This window comes from Ambystoma mexicanum, chromosome 4q (assembly GCF_040938575.1).
Source record: "Ambystoma mexicanum isolate Mex_15411 chromosome 4q, UKY_AmexF1_1, whole genome shotgun sequence".
NCBI lineage: Eukaryota > Metazoa > Chordata > Amphibia > Caudata > Ambystomatidae > Ambystoma > Ambystoma mexicanum.
In genome coordinates this window covers 777,917,276-777,938,064 of record NC_090928.1, presented here as the reverse complement: position 1 = coordinate 777,938,064, position 20,789 = coordinate 777,917,276, and positions in this window count along the sequence as shown.

Sequence of the window (20,789 nt, the reverse complement as noted above, 5' to 3'; positions counted from 1 at the left end):
GCCCACACCCCTCTGATCCAGGAGGCAGCCTGTGCTAAGATGTACAAGGGACAAGACAACCTAAAGTTCCCCAGTGGAGAAGGGGAACTCCTGGAGGGCAAGAGGCGAGATGGGGTGAGCCCTGTGTGAAGGAGTCATGTAATAGGCTCCTCCCCTTACTCTGGGTGAAGCTAATCTAAGAGAGTGAGGATACCCTGAGTGAGGGGAACGAGAGTCAAGAGATCTCAAGAGTGAGAGTGAAGATACCCCAAAAGAAGGGGACAAGAGTCAAGAGAAGGAGAGTGACGATACCCCAAGAGAGGGGAATAAGAATCAAGAGATCCCAGAGTAGGGGGAGAAAGTGAAGACACCCTGGACCAGGGATGAAAGAGAGAAACAAGAGACATGCCCAGAGCAGAGTGAAAGAGTCTGTGAAGCCCTGGAGGGGAACACAGACACTCTGGAGTGGGGTAAATGAGTGAAAGTGGCACCACAAGGTGTCCGGAGAAAGAGTCTAAAATACTTCAAGTGAGATTATATTTGGAACTACCTTTGGAACATTTAGCCATTACAGTGGCACCTAAAGAGCTTTATATTGAGGGGAGAAAACCTGGAACAGAAGCAGCAGTCAAGCATATTTTTACTTGTTTAACCCTTTAGGTTTATGTGTGTTAATTTTGCTATAGATGTGGTAGGGTGGTATAGGCTTTGGACTTGGGACTTTGTTTTGATTCATCATGACAAGAATATCTTTTCCTTAAACCTTTGAGTTTTAGAATAGGGAACTTAGCACTTTGAGTTAACTTTCATTATTTTAGCTCCTTATATAGTTCGCCAAGAGGTCAGTTGAATTGCAAAAGAATATAATTAAAATCCATGAACATGATGTAGAGGGGCAGGTGGATGGCTCTCCTCTGGTTTCTGCCCCTTCACCACAGTCCTATTTGAGTAGCAGACAAAGAGCTACAATTGGGAACCCATGCATGAATCCATGCAAAATTCTTATACCGCATTGAGTGTATGAAAGATGAAATGCACTCAGGCAGCCATTCAGATTATACCCTCACGTAGAAAAAGAAGAAGGATGCTACCAGGAAGGGTACCCACTACCAATATGTCAGAATGCGGTTTTGAGTAATATGGATGAATTCTAAATAAATTCTGATGACGATAGAATTATGTCATAAAGAAGATGTATGAAACTACGCCTAAACCATATGAAAATACTTAAAACTGACAATGTAACTGAAGCACTAAGTGAAACATGTACCTAAAGATGGAGTAATCATGAATATAAGAAGATGAAATAACGTTCTTACCAATTACTGTAAATAGACTAACACAAAGTAGAAATGGTACATAGATGCTTGCCAAAAAGAGGTATATACATATATATATTCAATGAAAAAACTTTGTTAAGGGGACGTTATGGTTAAGTTGTACTAATAAAAACCTATGAAAATCAATGAAAAAAACATTGTTAAGGGATGTTATGGTTAAGTTACAGTAATAAAAACCTATGAAATTCAATGAAGCAACTTTGTTAAGGGGACGTTATGGTTAAGTTGCACTAATAAAAACCTATGAAAATCAATGAAAAAAACATTGTTGAAGGGACGTTATGGTTAATTTGGTGAAAATCCATCCAGCGGTTTGGGATGTAGGCATGCACAACATTTTTTCTCTTTTCAGTGTCTGGGAAAAAAAGACATTTTGGGACCCCACTCAACTTTGCAAAATGATTCAGAGTGGGCCATATACTTGTTCTGCAAAGTCTGATGAGGATTCATCCAGGGACAGCAAAGTTATAAGCCGCCCCAAAAAGTGCTCTTCCTATGGGTTTAGCAACTTAACCATAACTACATGGCTCCTACCGAAGGCCATGTAAAATGTATATATGTATTAATATGTATATATATTGTTTAGGACGGCCATTGGAGAGGAACATGGACAATGGCCTGTGTTAAGAATCAACAGTGTTACCTCAAAGGACGAGCCTAGGATTGCAAATTGAAGAATTGATGAAGAAGCTGTTTGCGTCTGCAAAATAAGGGAGTACCTTGGCCTGGGATCAAGGAGGCTATTTCGAGAGATGGGTGCAAGGCACAAAGGGAGTCGATTGAACGGATCATGTACATAAGACATATTTCTGCTAAGATTAGGAAGGGCAAGGACATTTGCGGGTGCCAAGTGTTGAACAATCATGAAGGCACAAGCCTAAGTGATGTGGAGTGAGCAAATCTCAAAAGGCCAGAAAGGATAATGGCACCCTGTTTAATAAAATCAAATATTCCTAAATGAGAGGCTGAAATGGACAACATCATGATCTCCTAACACATGACTCCGATGTCGAAACAAAGGCTATTCATTACAAGCCCAGATCGAGATGGCGGTCTGCTCATACTCCCTCAAAGGTTCCAGAACAGTAAGCAGACTACAAGGTCAACTACAAACAGAAGGCCTCGACTAAGGATCAGGTCGATGACATACAATGGACTAATTGGGAAAACAAGGAGTGAATTTATGCATCTCGAGCACCTAGGTTTCATTTCACTCATGTGCTGCTAAACAAGCTGAAAGTTCAAGGTTGGATGGGGTTGCCAACCAATCATCAAACCTGCCACACACTTGTTCATACAATGTTGCAGTTACCAACCCACTGTCATATTCTCTGCTATAATCAGCATACTACGTATGTAGAAGTAGCTCAGGGCCTTGTCCTACAGACAGGGGGCAGCCAATGAGATGTTAACACTTACATGATTCGATAAGTAGACATGTTCCCCTAATCCAATCCCTCCCGTTAATAGGTTTTGCAAAATGCCACATAGGATGACCTCATAAATGACATATGAAAAAGTATATAAACTATGTACAAACAAGAAGAGGTGTGAATATGCATGCATCTATTTTGATAGCTGTACATGTCTCTGCTTTCATTCATTGAGATTAAAGCAGTATTTTACCATCTTCCTTGGGTCTGTCCAGTTATTTGGTCTAAGATATTTACTGGTAATTCTATCTAGCGCACAGAGGACGCTTCATAGTGCGAGAGCACAATGATGTCCCATAGTCTGAGTTCTATTTCTGGTCCACCAAAATACACAGATTTCCTCCTACCAGACCTACACAGAGACATTGACTATTGAAACTCATTTCTTGGAACAGCTGGGGACACAGGCATTACACAAGCAGCAGTGCAGGGAATGACCTTCTGAGAAAAGCAGGAATGTTTTGTATACAAGAGAAATGGCTCACAACACCCATACATGTTGACGGGTAAAAGATCTATTAAAGTCAGTTGATTCAAAGCAAAAAGGGAAGGCCAGTGGGAGGACCATTGATAAGAATTCGCTATCACCTGACAGCCACACAAATTGACAAATTGACAAGACTAGTAATAATAACATCCTAGCTGTAATTACACACCAATTATATTTGATTTTGATTCAATTTGTTTATTTATAGAGCGCTTTATACCAAGGCGCTGTACAATGGAACAACTCATACAGTGAACAACAATAAACAATAAACAATAAACAATAAACAATGTGAGCAAAATTACATGATGAATCATTCGACGGCAAAACAGTGCAAAAATCAATTAACTGGGGAGAAGGGGAAGTGGAGAGGAAGTAGGATTGGTGTGGGGGAACAGAGAAGGATAGAACAAGTGAAGAATAGGAAGGTGGGAGAATGAGAAGGGAGTGGGGATAAGGAGTTAGAAGAGGGAGAGAGGGGGGATGAAGAGAGAATAGGGAGATCTTCAAGGAGGAGAGTGGAGAAGAAGGGATTTAAGGGACGTGCAAAATGAGGGAAGGGTAGTGGAAGAGCGGATTGGGATATATGATGATAAAACGAAAAATCTACTGCTTGTAAACGTTTATGATCCCCAGGTTGGAATTGAAGCTGAAGGAATTGAGGACATACTGTGAAAATGTGATGATTCTACTGCAAAGGATGTTTTTATTATCAGGAGGGACCTCTATGCTCATTGTATCTATAGCACCACAAACGCCCTTACAGTTTATGTATCTTCGTCAAGTCTGATGAGGCAAAGTGCGTCGAACAAGGAAGGGAAACTATTTATTTGTAGTTTGACTGGAACCTAGTAATGCTAAATGGAAGCTTAAAGGATGATCCACCTGGTAACTTTATCTCGAGATCAGGCACCTGTAGAGCTACTTTAGATGACCTTTTTGGTAATGTGCATGCAATAGAGTCAGCTTTAGCGCTAAGAACACCATTTAATGAATATAGTGATCATGCAGTAGTTACACTTTAGTTTAATTATGAGAAATATCATGTTGTGGGCAAAAACATTGAAGATCAACCATGGGGCTATTAGGATTGGTTGGACAGAACGGAATCTAAATGCCATTTGTTGCCATATTTGGAGTTGGAAGAGAGAGATATTGAGATACTAAGTAACAGTTGTCCTGATATTACAGTGGAATGGATCTCAATTGGTGGTAGTCAACTCCATATCAATGGTAAGCCACACAGAGTTTACGATGGAAAAATACTGGAATCTGAATGTGAATTGAGGCAAAAAGTCAGGAAATATAATAAGAATGGTCTTCCTGACACTGAAAGGGGCCTTCAGACTAGGAAGCTAAAACATGCATATACTAATTGGGTGAAAAGATGAAGGTTTGCAACTAACAACGCACAATAGCAAATGGTGTATAATGTACTGTGAAATGGGGCTGCAAGGACATTCTGGTGACTATTAAATAGGGCCAGAGGGACTAAAGCTATTCTTATTATGAACCATATAGGTGCTGCAGAATGGCACATTTATTGAGCCGAATTACGGGAGCCCAGAGTTTGCATGCCAGGTACATCGGCGTCAGTGTTTTCTGGTGTTACCTTTGACAAAGAAAGCATAGTGGAGGCGATATATTACAGTTAAAGATGTCCTGTGCATCTGGCACGGACAGCCTGACGACGAATGACACTCAACACTGGGCAACACTGTTGGTACAGTAATACAGGGCCATTAGGACTCCCAGTTCGTTCCAGGAATCTTGGAAGAAAGTGATTTTGTATCCGGTGTACGAAGAAGGTTCCTGTTGTGATCCCAGTAATTACTGTTTGCTGGCCCTGATAGATATCCCAGGCAACTGGCTTGCTAACTTTGTGCTTAGGGAGCTTAAATCATGGGCAGCTAAGGACAGCATATTGAGCGACTTTCGAACTGGCCTTTGAGCTGGTTCTTCCACATTGCATAATATGCTCGTGTTAAACATGCCGATACAAGATGCCAGAGAAAATAATAATTCTCCATTATATATGTTATACGTAGACTTCTCGGCAGCGGTTGATAGCGTCAGCCATACCACATTATGGATTAAGCTTAGAAAGATGGCGCTACAGGAGGGCTTGATGACCATGATTAGTGCTGGGTGAAAATTCTGCCCGTGAAATGAAACTGGCTGAATTTGCACTGGTTTCTGCTTCCACGTGTTACGCAGAATCACCATTATGGTTCTGCTGCCACTGGAATTTCATGCGCCAAGTGGAATATTTCGTCCGTCACAGTTTTGCGCGGGTTCTCGTGATGTTTCGTGCCCCATTGGCCGAGTTTGCCCGCATGAACCGTTGCACTGGTACACAGGTAAGTTTCACGCAATGTTGTCAGATTTTGCCCACAGGACCCATTCTTAGGCACCCCAAAATGTTTCCGGGCATGACGAACCATTTTGGTCTTGCAGTGCTGAAATGGGGTCCTAGGAGCATGTGCACGATCACGAAAAGTGCGCCCTGGATGGCTGAAACTAAAATGGATCAGTGCGTGTGTGTACGTGAAAGAGAATTATGGGAAATATGTGAGGTACGCAAAAGGTAGCGCGCACGTAGGCTTCAGTGGTTTTCAGTGAATTTCGGCATGGCTTCGGCAGTGGTTCGGTGGGTTTCGCTGTAAGGGGACAAGGGAAGCGGAACGCAACAACAAATATTATGCATTTCATGATCCGGTGGACACGTGCAGACATTTCGGGCAAATCCATGGCCGTGGCAGAACAGCAGAGATGGGCGAAGTGAATGGAAAACTGAGAGAGTTTGTTTCCATGGCTGACAGAGCAGAATCTAGCAATTTCGCCCAGCACTAACCATAATAGTGAAACTACATACAGGAACTAGTGTCTAGCTGATGTTGAATGACTGAAGAAATAGCTGCTAACAGAGGCCTAAACAGGGATGGATGAGTACTTGCTCCCATGCTATTCAACTTGTATATAGCTGATCTCCCTGACGCCCAAGCTAGGAGACCGGCATGTCACGTAGATGCATGCACGAATGACGGACCTATATCTGCATTAAGTGTATTGCTCTTTAGCTGTGCAAATATGCCAAAGAAAACGACTGGCAACTACATTTTAACAAAACGAAATATATGTGTGTTGGTGCGAGTAAATACCACACGTCATCAATGAATACACCATTAGGTTGTATTGAATATGTGAGCTCTTACACCTACATGGGACACGAGATCTCCATAAGGAAAGGATATCAGGAGCTTATAGATGTTAAAATTAAAAAAAGCCAATGCTCTAATCATGGTAATTAATAACTTTGCGAGAACAACTGCAGGTTACAACCGTAAGGGTTTTTTGCTGGCCTAGAAGTAGAGCTTCATAAGATCTGTGATGTGGGGACTGGAAACTATACTTGGGGAAACACAAGATCTGGCTGCGGAAGTTGGCAGCACCTATATGGAGGACAGTACTGTGTATTGTAAGAAACCTGAGGGTATTCTCCCAAGTAGACCTCAGGAACCCTTATTCAGGTGGCCAGGGGAGGGTGGGCGCTCTCAGATCCCAACCCTGGGGGTGGACGAGTGAGGGAGGATCACCTGGGTAGGGGAGCCTGGGGTTGTGATTGTGTAAAAGCCCCAGATGAGAGGCGGTATTATACCGATGAAGAAGGAGAGGACAATGAGATCCTTGAACCATGTCCCTCTGATAATTCATTTCCAAACACCCAATCTACCCTGACAAAACAATACCGTTCCCACAATACCCTCTGTTCAGTTCACGATCCCGGATATCTCTGTTTGCTTTATAAGCCCCACCAATCCCGTCCCACTGATAGTCATTTTCCGACTTCCGAGTCGAATGTGACCAACAACTACAGTTCCCACAAACCCTCTTACTCATTCCACAAACCCTACCAATCTCAGTCTTCCGAATATACCCAAACCCCTAGGAGACAACTGTAATCCCATACAACACCTCTTCCTCTCTATAACCAGTAGGCTACTCTAACACTCTAACCCCAGCCCCTTCCAACACAAACACTTTTCTGCACCAAGGAAAACAATAGACTAATTCCAGAGGGTCAGACAAAGTCAGGCAATTGACCAAAATCACACACACCCAATGGCCCTTTCCTTGCCCCACAGTGAAAAAAGGCGGTGCAAGAGAGCACAATACGTGCAAGCAGACCGCACGGTGTGAGAGCTAACCTAGCACGGCAGTTCAATTGGAGGAGAAAGACAGCACATATCGAGGGGGTGACAAGGAGAGAAGCAACCTTGCCCTTTCTGACCAAGGCCCGTGAAACCTCTGCAGATGGAAACATAAGACTGCGACACTCACCAGCATGTATCGCAGCAGATGTCAACAGCACACAAGACCCTCCTCCACTGATTACCAAGCCGGAGAGAGACGCTTGTCTCGTAGGTACCACCTCGACTCCAAAGAGAAGGAAAGCCAAGTGGTTCATCACAGCCGGTGAGTCGAGGGGAGAGTAGATAAGAAACCAAATTGTTTTGAACGAAAAGTAGACAAACGGCGAAATTGAACTTTGAAAGGTTTAAAGAAACTATTGGTGAAAGAGGGGGAAACCCAGCAACAGAGGCATACGGCAACACGTTGGTGCTCACGCAAGAAACTCTGGCCGATGACCCCGATGGTAGAGACTACTGTAATGAGAAGGCCTTGGGAAGAGGTGAAAGTGGTCCTACAGGGGTCTTGTAAAATAGTCTGTACCGTCTTTGACCAAGAGATGATTGTGAAAGAAAGGGAGATGAATCCCTCTTGGTGAAATTAGCGCATGAACAGTGTGTTAAAAAGTAAGAACAGCCATAGTGAACCCAAAGGAGGGAGGCTGGAGTTTTAATTGTTTAAAAGGACATTGAGATTCATGAATGCAAGAAAAGCCATTGTGAACCCAAAGGAGGCAGGCTGGCGTCTGAAAGGGGTCCTAATCCGAAAGTGGGTGATTCAGAAGTGGAAAGTCATCACCCAAAGTTCATTGAGAAAGGGACTGTTTAGTTGATTTTGTTGAATACGACTTGTGAGGGGTCTACGCCCGAAAGAGGGGGAACTAGGGGTGAAGCCATCATCCAAAGTATACATGAAACAGAACTTTGTGTTTGTTGACAATATCAGCCCCTTGCAGGCAAGAGACTTTTTATTGAAAAAAGACTTAACCATCAAAGGACCTGGTAGCTGGAACTGAACTGCCGGCTCATGCTAGGAAAGCTCGAGTGTGTGCTGTGCTTAGGAGATCCACCTTGTCCCATGCTCAAAATATGGGGAAGGAAGACCCCTGGCAATCACATCCTGACTTATTATTTGTGAGCACTTTTTTCTTTATTGAAAACCCTGTCCCACACTTTTTTTGGATCTAGGTTGTAAGGAAATGGCAATAGGTTTTTAGTATGGGCTTTTTTACTTTGACAAGACACCTCAAGGACTGACTTATTTTTAATTTGATGGTCGAAGCTTGCTTCCATCTTAGAGTTAGGTTTACATTAGCTATTTTTCCGACCCTACATTTACAGTTTAATAAACACCCTTGAACTGTGATCACTTGTGTCTGTCTTTACTGATGCAACCATGAGTTCATTACAGTATGCACCAGAGTATCCCGGTAGAAGCCATTAGGTTTGAGTTGGAGTTAAGGTCATTACATACAAGTGTACTGATCAATAGTGGTCTTCTGTATATTAAATCTATGACAAATCCTATGTGTCCTCTCTTGGAGTTGCTGGGAAATGCATTTAAACCTGACAGACACCCTATGGTTATGACATTTAGGCAGAACAATGAATTAATATAAAAAGATGGGAGATCCGAATACAGCTGTGTGGTTTTGAAACTACAATTTTATTTCAAACCAATTTTTGCACAGATGTTTTTTCAATTATTTACAAGACTTTCGATAAGCACGAAAATGACACTGACAGGTTTGATTATAGACATAGGAAATACAGGTAAGTATCAACCTCTGAAATCTCGAGGTAAAATTGCCAACATAGAGTACAGGCAAAAAATGACAGTTGAATGAACACAAGACTGAGCAAGGAGCTACCTAGGACTGTAATTGGTCCGGGGGTAAATAACAAACAGTGTACACAACACTATCTACAAAACATACAATGGGGGTTAAACAGTTGTGTCACAGATTATCGACACTGGAGTGTTTCGGCCAAAGGGGGCAGAGTTCAAGCCCGTCATAGTGGTGGCCTTCCTCAGGATGGACGCAGGAAGTGGTCCTGTCCGTATTATCTGTGGGGAAAGCAATGAAGCATTTATTTTTTTGGGAAATAGGATGGGCACCACACTGGGAGCAAGGACTGTATGGTCTTAAGAAAGAATGAATCCTGAAAGCTAGAGAATTTAATTGGATAAGCTCACACCAACACACAACCGAATTGAAAAGGTATACTACGTTTTCCAGATTAGAGCACAAGTTCCTAACAGCACAGAATTACCTGATGCAAGTTCCACCACTGCAAATCAGCACATGCTTTCTTCCTTTGCTTGCAGTATGTGGGCCATGGTATGGTGGTATTGCAGATTGTCGAAAGTAAAGGAGGAGATAGAATGTAATCATCCTGCAGCAACTCCCTCTCCTCCCTCGGCACAGGACGGCATTGGGGCAATGTATACACACCATTGAATATATACGTTTGAAGGCCTTTTGTCTTTAATGTCTGACGGGCATTAGTATTTCGTTAACTTTAGCAGTTGTAAACCTATTGATTAAGATTGAGTTGAAATTGCGATCTATGGGTGTGCAGAGCTCATCTGAGAACAGGGTGTGAAAAATACTATGACCGCAGAAATGATACAAATTCTTTTTCACTATATGTACAAACTAAACAAATTAAATATTGGAGACAAAACTTGATTGAGTAATGCAACACGAAGGTCATTGCAGTATGTTATCTAGCAAAAGAGGGAGATGTCTGCTATATTGTTTATAATTTTGCACTGTTTTTTCTTGCACTACTTCTCACTGTTTTGCATAATTTATACATAAGCATTTTAACATTCTGTAAAATCTTTTAATATTTGTAATATTAATATGCTATATTGTAGCAGTGATTGCAGAGTACTTAGATCATGAACATATATCATATTGTATACATCAACATTGTATGACTATTAATTGTTACAAATTATTCTAACATAGATGAAAGATATGTGGTATTAATACTATGGTATTAGACAATTGATCGTAACTGTGCTTTTCTTACGATGTGTGGAAAGTTTGTAATTAAAGCTGTAGCACACTAAACTAATAAATAAATAAATAAATAGAAACAATGAGAAAGTGAAGTAGTCTTGATGCCCCAATAAATGACGCACCGAGACAGATGGATATGGTAGGCCTGCTTCTGCCATCCAAGTTCTGTCTATCTAACATTTAAGTAGAAGGAGTACATTCTTGGGACCTGGAGAGTGAGGATCAACACCAAATAGAGCCCCAATGATGAGGGAGGGACAGGTGGGATACAAAGAATGAAAGTAGAAGAGGCGGGTCTTGAATGCATTAAAAAAAGTGCATATAGTTGGGACCAACTCACAAATTCTGTTGAATAGGAAAGTTGATGTAAATAATGATTCACCAGGGTAGGCCAGTGTAGGCACAAGTAACATGTCTTCTCATAAGGGTAACTATCTGTTCTACGCACTTCCTAATATCTTATGCCACATGCGTCTAGTTGAATTATGTAAGTTAGCCACATGTTGCATCTAACCTGAAATGTATCGCACTTAGGTGGATTGATGGGAGTGTGAAATGTATCACAGTTAGATGGATTGCAGGGAGTGGGAAATGGATTGCACTTAGATGGAGTACAGGGAGTGGGAAATGGATCGCACTTAGATGGATTGGTGGGAGTGGGAAATTAATTGCACTCAACTAAACACAAGCATACCTCTACCGCACCACAAACCACATGCACTTCACAACATGAAACCAAACCATGCACAATCATTCCTCAACAGCAGATAACGGCTACCAACTGAAAACACAACTCTCAGTGACCGGTTTCTCCAAACTGAAGCTGCCATCAGTGCATCAAAGCTTTCTTACTCTTTTCCCTCTCAATCCCACTAGCAAACCCCCAACCCTCCTCCCATTGCAGATCTGCCAAAGTGCCAAGGGACCACGCAAAAGGTAATAGTGCACGGTACACGACCCAGTAACATTAACATTAACTTGAAGTAGCTTTTACTAAGGGCAGGGTAAATCCCATGCCATATCATTTTGTCGGTTAGTCAAATAAAAGATTAAAAATAATGTTTGAAATGCTACATAGAATGTGAGATTCCATAATGTAATGATAATCCCCGAAGTAATTCTAATATCTAAGATAAAAATACAAAGCCATAGCAAAGGGCATTCTATGTCAAGACCGGAGGCGAGCAGTATGCTTCAACCTCTATTTCTTCCTCTCTTCAGCAGTTTCAACAAAAAATCAAACATTGAAAAATGTCTTCTTTTAAAAAACATTACATTTTCCTCTTAACTATGGTCTTTATGTAGTCCATCTCATATCCTGTCATGTGGCCATAGTCCTTCCTGTTTCCTTGCTCCACCTCTTCTTTTACTGCTCTTCAGCAAGATAAGTACCTTTTAGTCTAAGCTGAGAGCGCAAATGATTGTAACTGTGTGGGTAGTCAGGTACTAAAACCATATCAGCACAACTTAAGGAGCGCCAGGGCGCTAGTGAGGCAGAGTGTTAGAGTGCGAACAGGGAGAACCTCAGGAATAAGAAAGAACGAAGGGCCTACTCGAAGGGCAGCAGACTCACACGAGTGTTAGAGAGTGCGGAGGAGGCGCAGTGCTGTGCTGCACTATCGGCACGATCGGAGAACCAGCAGCCAGCTGTGTAAGTAGAGGAGCAGTGGCCCCCTACCTCGGCAGGGCGGGCCTCAGGAGCAAAATGGCTCCCTCGCTCAGTAGGGCGGGGCCTCAGGAGCGCTTGTCAGCAGAGCAACTCCTAGGAAGGCGATGAACGGCACTCGAGGATATAACGGGGTTGCATATATATTAACTGAAGCAAGTTGGTTACCGACAACAATAAGCACACAGCGCAGATCGCGCAGCAGCCTCCCGGCAAAAGGAAGAGCTGCTTTCATTCCCTCGCAAAGCGAGGCTAAAGCTCTTACAGAGACAGCAGTAGACTTGCCACACAACCTAAATATCGGTATAGGCACATGCACCCAGACAGAAGTGATGTCAGAATTTGAGTGGAGTGAGTAGGAGAAGGCAGAGGACCTGGCTCACAGTTTCAGATAGGTGCTGGGGAACTCACTGGTGGAAGCAGTGGCCCAAGGGGTGAGACCCCTACAAGACAGACTGACTACAATAGACACCTTCTTGAGCCAGAAACAAAAGAGCACTGGAAAAACTGAGAGCATGTGCACTAGAGCCGCACGCGCGTGCCCACAGGGGTTTACTGAGGCCCGGCAGTGGATGGCCTTGTCTGACCCTCCGGGTCAGCGTTACAGCCAGACAAGGATGCCCCAGAGGCTACCAACGCTTTCAATAAGCTAAGAGATGCATTCCTATGTAAGTCGATGGTACCAAGCCTCACGACCTACGACCCAGGAGAGGACAATATGGAAAATGAAGGAATAATCTAGGAGGAAGTGTCTCCAGAGACCCCACGCTCTTTGCAAGAAGAGAAACTTAGGACCCTCTGGAAGTAAGAGATTAAGGAAGGAGTAACAACTAGAAGATAGAGAAGAGATCTCAGATATGTTCGAACTCAAGAACATTAGAAACCCAGACTGGCAGCTATCTCCAAAAGTAGCCAAATACATGACGCAGAGGCTGTAAAAGGCACTCGAGAAAGAAGCGAGGCAACGCATGAGAGTGGAATGACCGAAGCCAAATCTACCAGGAAAGGTAGCAGAAACACCTGAGCTAGACCCCAAGATGTTAGCTTTCATATCTAAGACATCTAGAGATCCCCAAAAGGTAATAGACAGATCATGGAGGAGCAGTCAAGAAAAAGTACTGGACCTCGCAGGGCCGTTGGCGAAGATCATGGACATAGCAGAGCGGTCCAGGGACACAGGGGAAGAGGTTGACCGAGAAGTTCTAGCAAATTGGTCACAGAGAGCGGTATGCCTGCTGGGGACCATGAATTGCGCTATTTCCTCGGAACAGAGTGAGGGCTCTTGCTAAAGATTGATTCCAAACTAGGTGACCTAGCCTCATACAAAGCTTGCAAAGCGGCTCAGGGCCTTCTTTTCAGACAAACCTTCAGAAAGGAAACGGGGAGATTCGTGGGGACATACACCTCCCTAGAAAATGCCCAAACCTTCATTAGGAAGTTAGGTCACTATTGAGGTCGAGTGAACGGTCGCTACCAAGGTGCAAGGAGGCCTCAGAATAACAGAGCCCATTACTGGGAAAATAACAGCAAGGCACCTTTTTTCCCGCCAGAGACCGATTCATGAGAGGTCATTGAGGAAGGGGCCCAGGAAGAAGACCGAACTTCCCACAGGTGAAACACACCACATATCCACCAGTAGGTGCTACAAACAGCCAAGGGGCTGCAATTAGAATTTAAACAAGAGTTACACGAGAGCCACCCCCCACACCCGATACACATGGCCCATTCAGAGAGAGAAAACTTGCACAGCAAGCTTCAATATCTAGCACAGAAGAGAGCCGTTGAGCCATGCACAACACCCCCAAAGTTTGTAAGCAACATGTTCCTATTGCACAGGAAGAAAAAAGTGAGACTAGTAATACATCTAAAAGAACTAAACAGCATGGTGACATACTGCCACTTGAAGATGGAAGGGATTCAGCAACTGTAAGATACACTAAGGCAAGCAGACTGGCTCTCAAAAATCGATCTAAAAGACGCGTACCTCACAGTACCTGTTCAAGGATGATATGGATCCTTCCTAGCATATGCCTGGGATGGGCTACACTGGCAATTCATGATGATGCCCTTCTGTTTAACTCATGAGACTAATAGCAGCAGCGATCAGGGAGAAAGGGATCCATATGATCATCTACCTGGACGACATCCTGCTGCTAGCAGACAGCAAAGAAACCCTCCGGTACCAGACAGACCTGCTCTTGTCACTGGGATTCCTAGTGAATCAGGAGAAATCAGACACTACCCCAACGAAGAGGATATACTTCCTCGGATTCATAGTAGACACCAAAGCAGCAACACTAGAATTACCAGCCAGGAAGGTAAGAGACATCAAGAGAGAGATCAGTGGATGTCTCGACAAGAGCGTAGCATCTCTGAGAACATTAGCAATAATAGTGAGACTGTCTATTCAAGTCATATTTCCAGGGCCCTTACATTATCGGGCCATGCACAGGCTAAAAATAAGACACCTGCAGCAAGGCCTGAAATACCAGCAAGCAGTGCCTCTAGACCTCGAATCCAGAACAGAACTGAAAGGGTGGCTACAGAATGTGGACGCTTGGATGTTTGGGGACTGCCCGATCTAGTGATAGAGTCAGATGCCAGCAGGGCAGGCTGGCGAGCCCGGTGCGGGATGTTAGAGACAGGAGGAAGATGGATCTCAGAAGAACTCCTACTGCACATAAGTTGCCTAGAGCTGTTAGCGCGATCCTTCATGATCAAAGCTTTCACAAAGGACACAGAGAACGCACATATTCTGTTGAAGATGGACAACATCTCGGCAGACAGGTATATCAATCACCTAGGGGAGCAAAGTCCAGACTCCAAGCGTAACTAGCCAAGGACGTCTGGCACTGGTGTCTACAATCAGGAACCTCAGTGACAGTGGAATACCTCCCTGGAACGCTCAACGTAGTAGCAACTGGAAACTGAATGTGGAAGTATTTCTGCGGATCGAGCAACCGTGGGGTCAGACAAACCTATTTGCATCCAGGTTGAATGCTCAGAAGAGCAGCTACTTCAGCTGGAGGTTCGATCCTACAGCAAGTGGAGCGGACGCTTTTCTACAAGATGGGTGCGAGAACCTACACTACGTCTTTCTCATATTTATGATGCTAAGCGGAGTCTTAGCAAAGACATGCAAAGAGGAGGTGAGTCTGTTTGTAGTGGATCTGATATGGAAGTCACAAGTATGGTTTCCAGCGCTAATAGAACTACTAACAGACTGTCCAAGAATTCTACCCACAGGGGAACACCTGCTCACAGACCCAGTTTGGTCATTTCATCCTCTCAGAGTGAAAGGGATTCTCCCATTAATGGCGTGAATGAAAGCCGGAAGTGCTGGGCTCTGCCAGGCATTTTGAATCACGCTGCATGGGTCATTGCAGAATCATGGACACAATCCACACGGTGGAGCTATGACACAGCTTGGAGTAAATGGGCGCAGTGGTGCAGAAGGAGAACGTTTCATCCCATTTCTGCCACTATAGTAGCAGTTCTAAATTTCCTTGCAGACCTACTACAGAATGGGGTGTATAGATCCACTATTTCAGTGGAATTCCTGTGGTGAAGGACGCAGCAGTAATAAGGCTCATAAAAGGAGCCTATTTCAGAAAGCCCCCGTAAGCAAAGTATGTACACTTATGGGATGTGACACTGGTACTGAGGCTTCTCGCTAGTTTGCTAACAAACAGATACCTGTCTTTGAAGCAATTGTCAGGCAAGCTAGCCATGTTCTTATGTCTAGTATCATGCTGGAGGGTAGCAGACGTTAAAAGCCCTAGATGTAGACAGGAAAACATTTGGACCGGAGGGGCTTACATTTACACTCGTCAGGAGGACAAAGACAGGCTCCTCATCTTTATCATACCCCTACTTGCACGAACATCCAAAATGGTAGGAGACCATACAAAGCAGTTGCGACAGTTACCATAGCCAGATGGGTGCGCAAAGTTATGCAGTTAGCGGGAGTACACTTGTCTAAGTTTGGTGCGCATCCTGTTAGCGGAGCAATGGCTTTGAAAGCACTATCACAAGGGGCGACACTACAGGATATCATGCAAGTGGCCAACTTGTGGAAACAGAAAAATAATATGAGGCCGGGAAGCCCAGAAAGAAACACACCAACACAGGTTACAAAGAACATACAAGTGCTTTATTTAAAAGCTACAACAGTTACCAAGTCAATTGACAAACGGATAGCTATTCGGCTCTCAGAGTAACATAAAGAACTTCAACGAGGGTTCGATGTGTTAGTGAGAGAGCGCACATTGGAATACCTGGGCCTTTTATACAGTTTGTCCAGCCCTTGGCCAACCCTCTTGTGGGTTAACCATTCTGTGAATCAGGCCTATGGGTTCCTTGCCAGGTCAATCCTGTAATATATGCATTTCGATTAGTTTCACTGATATAGTTGTACATATACATATAGGTCAGCGGTAGGACAAGGTCTCAGTTTGCGACCCCGACAAGTGGCCTGCAGGCATATTAATTATTCATGTGTACGGAGGTCACAACGGCCAGAATCTTACTCAGAATGTAATTCGGCCTCCATTTTGATGTTCAGGGTGACTTCCATATTACAAGAGAACCTAAAATGGCGGCTTAATCCAAGATGGCGACTTACATTACTTTCTCTAAGGTCAAGACCTTGTCGTGGAGTTTGTTCGCATATGATGTTTAGACAACTTGGCATAGGCCAATACACATACAATCATTATGATAGGAGGCATAATATTGTTTCAATTCCGACAAACCCTTCTTTTCGCCTATGCCAAGTGCTAATATAATTTCTAATATCTTTGTAAATAACTCCATGCATTGCTGTCCATACATCCTGAATCATTATCTGTAATATCTATAGCCATTAGGTCGTTCATCAGAACCTCTTGTAACACAAACTCTTTAGATGCTGTATCTGGGGCATACATTTTGTACCCTTTTGTGCTCATTGCCTGAGCACAACATCCCCCTAGCATTGCACATATACTAGGTAGACATTGGAAACAGCAACAAAGGAATAGCAGGATTCCCAAAATAACCAGTATAACAGAAAGCGCCTTCCAACCCCAGGATCGTAGAGAATCCCAGAACCAAGCACTAATACTCCAATCTCCCACAGGAACATGCACCTCTAAACTAAGGATGTGCAAGTTCTGTATTGCTTTGAAAATTGTCGGTGAGGAATCTGGTTCGAAAACACAGCAAGCGGACCCCACTAATTTACATACTCCACCACGTTCTGCCAGGATGACATCTAATGCCATCCGGTTTTGGAGTGCTACCAATCTTATTGCTTTCTGTTCTAGTGTCATATTTATTTTATTTATTTATTTATTTATTTATTTATTTATATTTATATAGCGCGCAAGAAGCCGAGGGGCATTGAGGCGCTGTTACTTGCAATAACTTAGTTACATGGTACAGGCATGAAAGCGATTGATAACACATTATGAATACTACAAGATATCATACTGTTGTTACAGATATTGCAATGGGACGTATATTGCAACATATATGATAAGTATTCGTGCTGGTGTGTCGGGTCTTATGTGAAGAGGGTAGTTTTCAGAGTTTTGCGGAAGGTGGTGAGGGAGGCCTCCCCTCGGATAGTGGGAGGTAGGGCATTCCAGTGAGTGGGCGCTAGATAGGGGTAGCTTGATCCGCCCGCTTTTACTCTTTTTACTAGTGGCACCGAGAGCATGTTGGTGTATGGTGATCTGGTTGGCCTGGTAGTGGAGACGGGGTGGATCCTTTGAGAGAGGTATGCTGGAGCAGTGAGGTGAATGCACTTGTGGGTCAGTGTCAGGGCTTTGAATACGATCCTTTCCTTTATTGGGAGCCAGTGGGCTAGTTTTCTGGCTTCAGAGATGTGTTCTCTTTTAGCAATGCCTTGGGCTGCCCGGAGAGCATTGTTCTGTATTACTTGTAGTCTCTCTAAGTTTTTGTTGGAGGTTCCTAGAAAGAGTATGTTGCAGTAGTCTAGCCTAGAGCCGGTGATGGCTCTGGCTATGTTGGTGCAGTTCTCTTTGGAGAGAAAGGGTCTGACTGCGTTGATAAGTTTGGCATGATATGCAGCTGCTGAGGCTATTGCGCTGACTTGTCTATCCATGGATAGGCTGGAGTCCAGGTAGACTCCCAGAGTTTTGACAGAGTCGGAGACCGGAATTTTAATGGAGTCAATGGTGAAGTGGCTGAATTGGGCATCTAGATTTTTTAGTGTGTCGGGGGAACCTACCAGGAGGAGTTCTGTCTTGTCAGAGTTGAGGCATAGACCGTTGTCTGCCATCCAGGCTTGGATGGTGTTGTAGAGGTTGTTGAGGGTCAGGGAGTCAGTGTCATAGTTCCCTGTGAGAGTGAGGAGGATATGCATGTCGTCGGCGTAGTTGGTGTAGGATATGCCCATAGCGTCGAGGATGAGGAAGAGGGGTCGTGTGAAGATGTTGTATAGGATGGGGGAGAGACAGGAGCCTTGGGGTACACCACAAAGTATAATGGTTGGTGATGCGGCGGCTAGGTCAGAGAATACTTGCTTGGTTCTGTCTTGTAAGAAAGAGGTGATCCAGGCTGTGGCCTCTGGGGAGAATTTGGCAGTGGAGGAAAGGTGGTGGCATAAGACACTATGATCCACGAGGTCGAAGGCCGCGGATAGGTCAAGGAGTAGGAGAAGTGCTGGTTTACCCAAGTCTCTAGCATCATCCATCTGGTTTTTCAGCTCAAGTAGGGCGGTTTCGGTCCCGTGTCTGGGGTGGAAGCCAGATTGGCGGAGTCCAAGGAGTTTGTTCTCTTCAATGAAGTGCTGGACCTGCAGGTAGGCTGCTTTGTCCAGTATTTTGAGGAGGAATGGGACAGTGGTGATGGGTCTGTAATTGTTGGGTGAGGTGGGATCGAGAGTTGGCTTTTTCAAAAGAGGGCGTACCCAAGCTTATTTTTTATTTTTTGTAGATTATATCCGTGGTCCGATTGATGGTTCTCTCCAGTACCCTTGCTAGCCCCCTAATATTTTCAGAATTTGCTATCTGTCCCCAAAATGGCACAATTGATTTTGCTATATCTCCCAATACTTGCCCAGGGTATCTCCGTTCTCGTCCCGCCATAGGCGAGCCTTAGAAACTTCCAATGTACTAGCTATGAATACCACAGGTAACAGGATTCCTAAATAACAGGTTCCCTGCCAATCCTTGGGCAACCAGGGAAATGCTGAAACTACCGCAAACGAAATAGACAGGCCCCCCTACATACAGAGGCCTGTTCTCCCCGGTCAAATTTACAATGTTCACACAACCTTCAAAATCTCCCATTGACCGAGTGCCATTTCAAAAGGGGACTGAATCGGGGCTATGGTTAATAGAGTAGGAAGGAGGCACAGCGTCCTTATTGCCTATCAGAGCCATTTTAAAGGAAATTAGAGTTTGAAAAGGAAGAGATAGTTTATCAGATGGCCTAATAGAAGCAACATTAGGTTTACTTCTATTTGCAAAAAGCGAGCATCCCAGGGGAGTCAATTCACGTTTCTCAAAATCATTTAAATTAGTTCCATCAAAGTTTCCTGAGATGCTGTCATTCCAACGGCCAAAGAATAGTGCTCTAAGAGAGGCATAGCAAGCAGTCGTTAAAGGTAAAGGATGAATATACCATCCTAGCCCCTTGTTCCCATGTTGTGGTAAATGGGTGCAAATCCAGCAATTACTCTTATTAAAAATGGCATGCGTTGAATTCATTATTATCATTAAATTGTTATTATGGTACTTTCGTCTATGCTGGGAGTCTCTAGGTGACAGAGTATGGAGGTGTACAGAGGGAGTCAAAGCAGTAGGTACAATTTCAATTGGCAGTAGAGGTTTTAGAGGGTACATTTCTTCAAAGTACCAAAGTCCCACAGCGGTAACTATACAAATTCCAATTATTATTAACACAACACAGCAATACTTTTTCGGGGCCCAGGCACATTGTTCGTTGTCCGAGTTGGTTACCCCCTTATTTACAAGTCCAATGCGAGCAGCAGCGGTGGAGGTGGCAGGCATCGTAGTTTCTCAATCGACGACCCCAATGTTCGTTGCTGGCGACACTACGGTCGCGCGACTTCTTAGTCCTTCCCCAACCCTAGCCAGCAGAATCCCTTTTTTCCTTTTTTTTTTCCTCAAAAACTTCCTTTTGCAAGAGAAAAACTCTTATATAATTTTTTCTTTCCAGATGCACAGGCAAAACCCGTGCCGTAGTTCTATTTTCTTCGTCGAAGGTCATACCTGGTGGTACCCGGTACTGTTTGGTCCGAAAATAAGGTAACGTCACTTCCTGAGGGAAGCAACGTATCGGAGGCGACGGAAGTCGCAGAACTTGAAACAACGTTTTCCGGAAGTGACCTTTTCAAAGAGTGCAGAGACGGAATGGACTGTTCCCCAAGCTCCACGGGCTCAGAGAAATTCTCTGACACACTTACAGCGCTGTTTGCTACTCTAGGATCAGAGATTGTAGCATCAGCGAGGGGTTCTGCTTCTTCTGTAACGTGTGGAGTCGGGTGAGGAAGTTTCTTGACATGCGTCGCGTGGATCCAATGCTTCTTTCCAGCCACCCGCACTGCTGTCTGGGTGACCAGCAGCACCTGATAGGGTCCCCGCCAGCAAGGCGCGAGACAGGAAGACCTTTTGTAGGCCTTCACTAGGAC